This window comes from Lagenorhynchus albirostris, chromosome 14, assembly GCF_949774975.1.
Source record: "Lagenorhynchus albirostris chromosome 14, mLagAlb1.1, whole genome shotgun sequence".
Taxonomy (NCBI): Eukaryota; Metazoa; Chordata; class Mammalia; order Artiodactyla; family Delphinidae; genus Lagenorhynchus; species Lagenorhynchus albirostris.
In genome coordinates, this window is record NC_083108.1 from 76836197 (window position 1) to 76847215 (window position 11019).

An 11019-nucleotide genomic window follows, 5' to 3' on the forward strand; every position below is an offset into this window, starting at 1 on the left:
AGGCCATGGGTGTGATACAGAAATGATCCTTTCCGTGTCTGGTGAAGGCCAAAGGCTGGAACGCCACGCTATACAGACAGGATTCAAAGCAGTGTGAGGAGAGAGTGAGGGAGAACCAAGTCCTCACGGGGCCCGTTGGGGCAGAGGCTGGGGGATCCCAGGGGACCCTCTGGGCCCTGCGTCATCTACTCACATTGCGAACAGAACTTCACTCCAGCCATCACGTACATGTTTGAATTTGAATTTGATTTGTTTTGAAAATCGGACGGTGTTCAACGTGTGGATTTGTTTTGGTTTTACAGGGATATAAGCATGAAGAAGTCATGTCCGCTTTTCTGCTGGTACACAGTTAAGCAGCATCATAATAGAAGTATTTTATGACAACACTGAGAGGGTGCATTTGTGAGAACATGTGCCCTTTAAAAGTGTTCCACGTTTGAGAGACACTGATCTATATGCCATCTTTTATTTTCAGTTTTCCCTTTCCATTTATTATTTTTACATTTTAATTTTATTTATTTTTTGATACAGCAGGTTCTTATTAGTCATCCATTTTATACACATCATTGTATACATGTCCATCCCAATCTCCCAGTTCATCCCACCCCCCCCACCCCCCCCGCCGCTTTCCCCCCCTTGGTGTCCATACGTTTGTTCTCTACTTCTGTGTATTTATTTATTTTTACTGAAGTATAGTTGACTTACAATGATGTGCTAGTTTCAGGTGTGCAGCGAAGTGGTTCAGCCATATATATATATGAGACAGGCTGGGACCTGGGCCCCTCTGCTGCAGTGCTTGCACCTGGACACATCTCTCCTCCAGCAACAAACAGACAAGGAAACTATACGGGACTAAAAATAACTGCGTGCATGCGCAGTTGGGACAAATTCTGGACAAAAGATACAAAGAGACCAAAAAACCCAATTGCCACTTTTGAAGAGCCGGGAGCAGAAGCAGGGGCTGAGCACGCCCCCTGCACACAGCACCACCTAAGGGGTGGGCAAAACACCTAAGCCAGCCCTCCGTCCCGACCCCTGGACACACCTCTACCCTCACCCCCTATAAGGAACAAGCTTGCCCCACCTCAGGGAGCTGACCAGGCAAGGGAACCTGTCGTTTGTTCTCGCTCCCCCCTGCTGCAGCAGGGGCCCCATAAAGCCTTGCCTGAATTTCTTGCCTGGCCTCTGATCAATTTCTACTGACTAAGGAGGCCAAGACCCCTGGTTGGTTATATTTATACACACACACAGATTCTTTTTCAGATTCTTTTCCATTGTAAGTTATTATGAGATACTGAACATAGTTCCCTGTACTATACAGCAGGTCCTTGTTGTTTATCTCTTCTGTATATAGTAATGTGTATCTGTTAATTCCAAACTCCTGATTTATTCCTCCCCCTCACTTTCTACTTTGAGAACCATAAGCTTGTTTTCTATGTCTGTGAGTCTGTTTCTCTTTAGTTAATAAGTTCATTTGTATCCATTTTTTAGACTCCACATATAAGTGAAATCATAGGATATTTGTCTTTCTCTGTGTGACTTAACTTCACTTCGTATAATAATCTCTAGGTCCATCCATGTCGCTGTAAATGACATTATTTCATTCTTTTTTATTATATGCCATCATTTCACAGGCTACACCCACTGCTCAAAAATTGTTGCTCACTTGGAATTAATATCCCAAATGCCTAGCGTGGCCCTGTACCATGCCAGTCCTCATGGACAGGCCTTTCACTCCAGCCAAATAGGTCGATTTAATATTCTTCCACTAGTCTGCGCCAGTTGCCAGCCATGGCAGGTAGGGGTGGGGTGTGCCAATGGCTGAAACCAGCATGTAAAACACTGATCAGTACCTGATAGATGGTAACCGCTACGAATACCAGCATCATTGCTACCTCATGGGGCTGATGGAAGAGACATCCAGTGGTATAAAAACATCCTCTCCCGACATTCCTGTCTGTATCTTACAACCTGGTCAAGAGAATACAAGGGAAATCGAGGTAAAGGTGTCAACCGGAGTGGAGAAACACCTGGGAAGGAGACATGGGAGCCTCCGTGATGCCGTGGGAAAGAACATTCTGGACGGGAGAACACAGTCTTGGGAGGAAGGTCCAGCTCTGCATGACCTTGGACAAGCTACCTAACCTCTCTGAGCGTCTGGCTCTCAACATACGAACAAGGACAAAGGATCATTCCAGGCTTGCTCACCGCACAGAGCAGGTGGGAGGTTGGCGAGGGCAGGGATGTGGAAGATGGCAGTGACAGTGAAAGGCTACCGTTATGATCGCTAGGGTGGCTGTGACATGGCAGAGCCAGAGGGATGCGCAGAAAGCCGGTGAGGGAGGGAGAGACAGAGAGAGACGGAGAAGGAGAGTACCTTCACTGCCTTGACCGTCTGTCCCCTCCCCAAGGCTAATGCAGGCACCGTCCGGAGGGATTTCACTCCCAGCTCCCGCCCTCAGCTGGGTTCAGCTCACACAGGCTCCCTGGGGCTGCCTCGCTGGCAGCTGAGGTCCCAGTCAGGAGGCTGGAGGGTCAGGTCACAGGCCCCTTGGAAGAGGAACCTGGTGGGGACAGAGCGTTGGCTGCCCGGAGCGGGGATGCCCAAGGCTGGGCTGCACTAAGCTCAGACCACACTGCGGTGTGGGGGTCTGGAGCTTAGCACTGACCCTCAGTTCCTCAGAATATAATAGCGTCACCTCTTCTTCTATCTTCCTGTGGGCATGTGGAGGGCCCCGAGTCCCCGACGCTGAGTAGGAAGGTCCTTTGGGGTCATTAGCTAATACGCAGGATCCAGTGGGCAGAAGAATGCATTTTGTTTCCTGAATCTGTGGGAATTGCTGGCCAATGCACGATCGGCTTCCTAAAGACTGAATTTGTTTTCTCTGCTTTGGGGTTTGAGTCTTTCAAAATATTTGGTCTTTATTTGAGATCATTTGTTTTTCTTTCCAAGCAGCGAATGTCTCTATATAAGGCATTGTTCCGGGGGAATCCTGGTGAGCATTTGCAAACCCATCTTTTTCCCTAGCGGAATTTTCTTGAATAATGAGCTCCACTTTGATTTAAACATTTTTTTAATAAGAAGTTTCCTCTTAATTGCAGAGTGATTTTGTAAAAGGTATTTGGCAGAGGGGGTGAGGGATGTGTTAACGTTACAGGCTCATTCATTGCTAATGAAGTGGAAGGGAAGTGGAACCAGGGGAGAAATAGGATAAAAAAAGAAAGTAATAGAATCAAAGGAGAAAAGAAATAGTCTAATGGATGTGTGTGGGCTTTGAATAGGCATCTTGTTACGAGGGTAAGCGCTTGAGCTGGAAGAGATACAGGGCGGAGGAGTCCGAGCCGGGATCTGGCCAGACACCAAGTCCTAGGACTTAAAGGCACTGCCCCCATCTCCCTCCGGGCCCAGGGCCTCAGTTGCCACATCTGTCAAATGGGATGGAGCCATCTTCCCAGGGCTGCTGCTGGAGGGGGGCATCCCAGGGAACAATGGATGAATGGGAAAGTGTGAGCTCTAGAGTGCTGTGCACATGTAATGTGGGCTTGTTATTGGGGACGGGGGTGGGTGTGGACTGAAGGGGCTTCCAGACTGTCTCTAGCTCTCCGAATGCAGAATTTGATGAAAATACACAGATACACACTCGTAGGTACAGACCCAGACACACCTGTGCACAGGGACAGATGCACACACACTCACAGATACACACGCACACCTCCACACCCCGTATCCTCTCACACATTGGTTCTCACACGGCCACATATACTTCATTACACACCCTCACACGCCCATATACACACCATTCAGTACACACACCCTCACACGTGTATCTCCCCTCAACTCCTCACACACACACCCTCACACACACACATGCTCATGCACATGCCCTCATGTACACACACTTCCAAAACACATCCTCTCACACACTCACAAACCCTCATACATACCCTCACACACACGCCCTCAGTCATGCCCCCCATTCTTGCACGTAGCTTCTCACAACCCCTCACACACACACAGACCCACACAACCGTCTCATGTATATACACCCCACACCCTCACAAATGCCCCCCCGACACCCCGATACACACCCTCACATCCACGTGTCCACCCACTGCTTCCCGCGATCCTCCATACACAGCCACGCACGCACGTCCGCACGCACGCGCTCACGCACGCACGTACGCACGCAGGTCCTCACGCACGCACGTGCTCTTCAGTCAGACAGTCATTCCTGGCCTCCACGCCGCCGCCCCTTCCCCACCGAGGTCTGGTTGAAAGTGAGGCAGGAGCTTGATGGGCCCCAGGCGGCACAGCTGGAGCTCGTCCCCTGGGGACAGATACTCCCAGATGAACAGGGGGAGGAGCTGAGACCCGCCCAGATAAGAGAACACATGTTTCTCCTCGAGGCCAAGGAGACCTTCCCAACTACACGTGAGCAGAAAGGCTCCTCAGAGGTCAAAAGGGAGGGGCCGTCACGTCATAGTAAGTCATGTCAACCTACCCATAGGCTTCTTCGCCAGAATCCATCTTGGCTAAGAGATGTGCACGCATACAGAGATATACCTGAGATATACCAAATACGGACTCAGAACCAGGCAAAGCAAGATGATTGGCCAAAGGAAACCCGGAAGAAATGCCCCATAAAAGTGATTCAAACTACCAGGAGGGTGCGACTCTCTCTGAGTCTGCCCGTGTGTCTATCCCCACATATTCTTTTTCCTCCTAATAAACACTTTGTTTCACTACTTTCTGTCTCTGTGGGAATTCTTTTCTGCAAAGCCAAAGGGCCAGGGCCTTGTCACTGGCCACTGGTCCAGTGGCCAGGAATCAGTGCTCTCATTGCAACTGCCCGACCTCAGTCTCTGGCCGGGAACCGAAACCCCGCTTCAAGCCCTGCAGGCCGAGCCCACTCAGATCAAAAGTAGAGCAGATCCTCCATCCTCTCCCCTGCTGAGCTCACGCCTCACAGCCCCGCCACCAGGCCTCTGGCCCACGACACCCAGAAACTGCTCAAAACTTTCATCTTCTCAACTCCTCGGCCACGTCCCTCTTTTTGTCCTCTGTCCTTGGCATTTGATGACCCCCGACCATGAACTAGGGATCCTTTCTTACTCACAAACGCATCTTCAGACCCTGGCATGTAGTTGGAGTTCAAGAAATATTTGTTAACTATATGGATGGATGGATGGGTGGATGGATGGATGAAGGTATGGTACTTGGGGAAAGAGAGGGTCTGCTCAGACCCGGGCTTTGGGAGTGAGGCGTGGGGAGAGTATGGGGGGCCTGGCCCCTCTCGGTCCATTCCAGGGCCCTGCTCCCTCCTGAGCTGACTCTGCTTTGCCCAGTCCACACACACCCCATCTTTGCCTCCGCCTGACGGACCCAAAGTACTGATGACACCCAGGACCTGCCACTGGCAGCCATTTCGGGCTCACCCCCCGGGGCTCCCTGGTCCCTCTGGAGTTTGCAGGAAAGGCCCCAGATTCCACAGGCACACAGCGCTCTATGAGCCGACCCTGCTTCCATCTACCAACTCTGCCATGTGCAGTTCCCAGCACTTGCCATGAAAGGCCTTGTGCAGGGAATTCCCTGGCGGTCCAGGAGTTAGGACGCGGCGCTTTCACTGGTGGGCCTGGGTTCAATCCCCGGTCGGGGAACTAAGATCCACGGGGCTACTCGAATCACGTAGAAATCTTACCAACCATTCCAGAAGGGGGCTCCAAGGAGCACCTACAGCCTAGAACTGACCAAGCAGAGGCTCTAGGAGGGAAGCAACTGGCCCAAGGCCAACACCTGGCAAGTGGCAGGGCTAGGATTTGAACCCAGGCCTCAAGATCGACGGCACCTCCCCCTGACTTCCCGCACTGGGTCTGGCGCCCCCTCCTGGGCTCCCCAACCCCTCTGCGCTTCTCCACTGGGGCAAGGCACCCTCCCGACTGCCCTCGTCTGTCCACTGCCTGCCTCGCCCCCCGGACCAGGAGCTACTCAGGGGCAGCGTCGGGGGCAATTCTGGGGCCTTGTCCGGGTGTCCTTTGTCCGGCATCGCACGCACTCCCCAGCTGCTGACCTTTATTCCCGGAGAACTGCCTTCCGTAGGGAAGCTGGCTTGTTGGGGAAATGACGACACCCCTCGCCCCAGCTGGGGACCAGTGACTGGCTGACACGGGGGTCCCAAAGGCTCACCCCCTTACCTCACGGTGGGATCCACTTCGCGGTGCAACTCATGATAAAGAGCCTCCCACAGGGTCAGCGGAGCCCCCAGGCTCGTTAAGCCCCTCCCTCTCCCTTTCTAGAAAGCACTCCCTCCACCTGTTAATCGTTGTAACCCCAGTGCCCAGGCCAAGGCCAGGTGGACAGTGGGAGCTTCCCGTGCTACCGAAGGAACGAGCCATTTCTCCTGCCCTCCACGCCAAGGCTCTGCGCTGATCCCGTGGGCCTCCTCGGTCAGGCCGTGCAGAGAATCAGCTCTCGGCCAAGGGAAGAAGCGTGATCTATCATCATCCCCACTCGAATTCTTGTACCTTGACCAGTGCCTGGCCCAGAGTAGGAGCTTAGTATTTGCTGAGTGGGTGAATCAATGGATGAATCAATGAATGACTGCCTCATCTTCTCTCTGCCCAGACGTCTGGCTTTGCCACCTTCAAGGTCACCTCAGCCCTCGCCTGCCAGGTATCCTCACGGGCCATGGTCACACTGGCTGGCTTTTACCTCATACCAAAGCGCTTTGCCAGCTACCCGCACACCTCAGGGTTTCACTGAGGGACCACGGGCCCCCCCTCAAGGGCAGGGGAGCAGAGGGGAGCCTGCGCTGTGCTGGGTCAGACCCCTACCCTTGATTCACCCAGGACAGCTCTGCTCTGCGCTACTTCCATGAGGTTTTGTTTGGACAAAAGCGCTCTGTGGTTACAAAGACGAGGAAGCCCTTTGCTGTCTGGCATTTTCTAACTGCCCCGCCCCCTTGAGTGGGGCACATCCTCTCTCACGCGGACCCACTCAAGTTTTGTTTGTAGACGTTCTACTCACGTCCCCATCTAGACGGGAACTCCTTAAGGGCTCTAGCCGAGAGGTTGAAAGCTCAGGCTTTGGTGTCGGAAAGGCCTTGTGCAGGGAATTCCCTGGCGGTCCAGGAGTTAGGACGCGGCGCTTTCACTGGTGGGCCTGGGTTCAATCCCCGGTCGGGGAACTAAGATCCTGGAAGCTGCATGGCGCAGCCAGAAAAAAAGAAAAGCAAAGAAAAGAAAGGCCTTGGGCAGGTTATGAAGCCCCTCGTACCCTCAGTTTCTGTGGCGGTAAAATGGGGACGTGACAGGGCTACCATCAGACTGGGGCAAGAATTCCAAAAGATGAATCGTGTCTATGCTAAGCCCTGTGCCTGGCTCACGGCAAATACGTTGCACCTTCTAGTATTTATTAATGACCGGAGCAAGTGCCTTAGGCACACTTGGTAATTAATCGTCAGCATCATCACCATTTCCTTTGGAAAAGGAAGCAAACCATGGATGTGTGTACGGCTCATCCTGTCCTGGTGTGGCTATTTCCCAGAGACCTAAGAGGGCACGTCATTGTCGTGACTGGGCTCCAGTGAAAGTCACTAATTCCAGGTAGACGCTGGGGACGTTCCAAGCGGCAGCCGCGTGGCTAAATGGGGCCCTTACGCCTTGCTGCAAAGGGACCAGAGGAGGACCCCGGTGTTCTTCTGCTTCCTAGGCATCTGGCTTTCTGCCACATCCAGGCTCACTGTGTACAGACAGCAAGGAAAGTTGGAAGAGACGATGATTTCTCATTTCCCAGATTTGCCGCTGTAACTGCAGCCGCTAACACGGCGCTGGGTACCTAGTGGATGCTGCATAAATAGTGCGGGATGCGTGAAGGAATAAAGGAAGGAATGGATTTGAAACCTACCATGAAATTTCAGCACCTAGTATAGGTGTCTATCAATCAATATATCTGAGTGAATGAATGAATTCTAGGGTCACTCTCACAGTCCCGGTGCTGAGCTCAGGTTCTAGCCTGGAGGAGGCCCGTGATAAATATTTATGGAGGAAATGAACTAGATCCAGTATTTCCCAGAAAGCAACTGAGCTTCGGCTGTGGTTGCCCCACCCCCTTCCCCACTCACCCCGGACCCACAGACAACGTTCCAGCCTGGCTTGGCCTCAGCTTGGTGGGAATGGGGTCTGAGAAACAGCAGGTTCAGCTCCCTGGGGTGCACAATAGGGGAGACCATGTAGCTGGCTGGCCAGGGAGCTCGTGGGTGCTGCCCTCAGGAAACATCCCCTACGTCCCCTAAGACGGACTGCGCTGGCAAAAGAGACTGCAACGACCCAGGGACACTGCCAAGGAGCCCCCGTCTACACAGCCGCGACATCAATACAACCACGCACGCAGACACAGATGGGGACATGTGACCGTGCCCCGCTGACCACAGGGCTCTCTGCCCACAACTCATGCTTCCTCCCAAGCCTACGTGCTGGAGCCCGTGTCCAGGACAGGCTCCAGTGATTCACACAGGTGATCCTGCCCGTCTCCTAAATGCACCCCACGTGGCACGAGCACGTGGACACGCACGCAGCATCGCTCTATCCCTCCAGGGCCCGCCATCCTGTCTCAAAGACACGTTGCCTCCGCCCCAAGCCGCGGTTGCCACAGACCACTCAGTGGTCCCACCCAGAGATTACGCCATCTGTCACAAGGGACCCCTTTCATGGATAACAGAACACCTCTTAGCCAGGAACTGGGGCCCACAGTTCATAGCGTGGGCTCAGAGACAAGTCACACGTCACCACGTTGCTTGCAGGTACTAGAGCTGTGCCTCTCTCTGACCCCCAGTCTGTGCCATGGGTAGGCAGCTGCCCCCTCCTTTGCCGCTACTGGGACTGACTCCCCACTGGGAACCAGGGGGTGGCTCAGACCCTGCAGAGCAGCGCGGCCTGCACGCTGGACGGGCATCCGCGGGTCCTAGACCAGGGCCCTGCTTGCCGCCAGCCGTGCTCCAGGCCATGTGGCACTCCGAAGCCAGAGGCTCCCCCCGAGCTCCGGCACTGGCTGCAGCAGGCTCCCCATGCTGGCTTCCTGCAGGGGTCTCGTGCCCGCCAAGCAAACGGGGCCTCCCGGGAGCACGAGCGGGCAGTTAGGCGGAAGGTGGCCTTAGGTGCCCAGACGGGCCGGCACAGAGAGCCAGTTTTTCCGGGGTGACGAGCAGAGCGCTGGGACCCTAAAGTCTCCGTCTGGGCCACCTGGCCCTTCGTTCACCTGTCAGGTCCCCTTCAGCCTTAGCCCGGGGGTGGCCCCTGCAGCTGCATGACCCGGGAGGAAGGACACCAGGCCGGCATTTGGTCCCCTGGGCTACCCGGCAGGTCAGACCGAGGCGAGAGAGCAAAGCCCGCGGCGAGCCCCCTCCCCACCACGGCCACGCCGGGCTCCCCAGGCCCGCCTGCCCGGGGAGCAGAGCCCCCGCCCGGGTACTCACCAGCTCTGGCGAGGCCTCCCCCTGGCGTGGTGGCAGGCGCCCCTCTCAGGCCGGGCTCCCCATCTGGAGAGGCCAGCGGCACTAATCAGCCGCCTGGCGTGGTGCGAGCCGCGTGGCTGGGCCTTAATTGACACCAGGTGGCCCCTCCCCAGGGGCAGGCTGGGAGGCTGAAGCCAGGGCAGGGGGGCTGCACCCAGGCCCGGCCGGTTCAGGCCTCCCCTGGAGAGACCGGGGCGGTCAGGCAGCCGCCGGCCACCCCTCCCCTCCTCTCGGGCCGGCCGCCTCCATTGCACACCCAGCCCCGCTCCCCTAGGCTCTGACCTCTCTTTCATTTCAGAGGCGGCAGCAGCAGTGACAGCGTCTGTCCAGGAGGAGGGTGGCTCAGGTTTCCCCCCAGCTGGCTGGGGGCAGCCGGGAGTGTGTGTGCTGGGTCTGCAGTGGCCAGGCTGGGTCCGCAGGATCCTGAGGAGGGTCACCCACTGTGCTCCCAAAGGACCCCCACCCCCCGAAACATTTTTATTGAACACTTTGTACGTGCCAGGCCCTGCACAGTGCCCTCGCGGTACCCTGTGAACTCTCTCGGGCCCTGAGAGATGGATATGTATTAACTCCACCTAGTAGGTGAAAAAACCGAGGCTCAGAGAAGCTAAGTTTCTTTCCTAAGATCACACAGCAGGAGAGACACCACGTCAGGGATTTTAACCACTCCCTGCAAAGTAAGGCATCATTTCTTAGACAGGGAAATTGAGGCTCAGAGACAGGCAGCCAGATCTCAAGGTCATACAGCAAAGTGTGCAATTTGGATTTGCCACCAGTCGTATTGGGCCAGGCTGCCTGGAAAAACAAAGTCTGTGTTTATGCTGAAACATAAGCTTTCTCTCCTATACCGCGTGCGTCCCTGCTTATATTAGGGCTCTGAGTTTGAGCCATAACTGGGGTTTAGGGGAAAGAACATTGGACATAGACTCAGAAGACCTGTGCTGAACTTGCTGTGTGACCTTGAGCAAGTTACTCTTCCTCTCTGGGCTTTGCTGAAGCTGCAGTGAACACCGAATGAGACGCCATGTTGAAAGGGCTTTGTGACTGGGACACACAAGGCAGGATTGGGGAGTGCTGAAGTGGTCCTTATTCTGCCTCAGTACCCCTTCTCAGAGGCCCCCACCCCTGCCCTCTCCCCTCACTGCCAGGGGCAGCAGGACCCAGCAGTTAAGAGCACACACAGTCTCTGCCAACTCACAGATGTGGGTTCAAACCCTGGCTCTTCCTCACCAACTGGGTGACCTTCAGAGGTCCTTTCCCTGCTCCAGGGCTCAATTTCTCATCTCGAAGATGTGCTAAAGAGCACTGCCTCCCTGCCTGGGCTGAGTGACATTAAATGAGAAAACGCCCAGCACCTGCCTCTTTACTCAATAACATTTATTGAGCAACTACTATGTGTGTGTCATCGTGCTGGGCACATAATGGTGGACAAAATAGAGTCAGTCTGTGTCCTGGTGATGGACACAGACAGTAAATTAAAAAACAAATATATATGTAATTCCTTGTAGAA

General features: G+C 54.5%; 1 protein-coding gene across 2 annotated transcripts in view; it reads right to left on the reverse strand.

The window, feature by feature from the left end:
• The window catches only part of NOS1 (nitric oxide synthase 1), a 181195-nt gene extending 171429 nt beyond the window's left edge, over positions 1 to 9766 (reverse strand). For both annotated transcript variants that reach the window (XM_060170350.1, XM_060170349.1), the window contains exon 1: positions 9471 to 9766. The gene's annotated coding sequence lies outside the window, so the exon portion shown is untranslated. The remainder of the gene's footprint in view (positions 1 to 9470) is intronic.
• Between the last annotated feature and the right edge of the window lie 1253 nt (positions 9767 to 11019).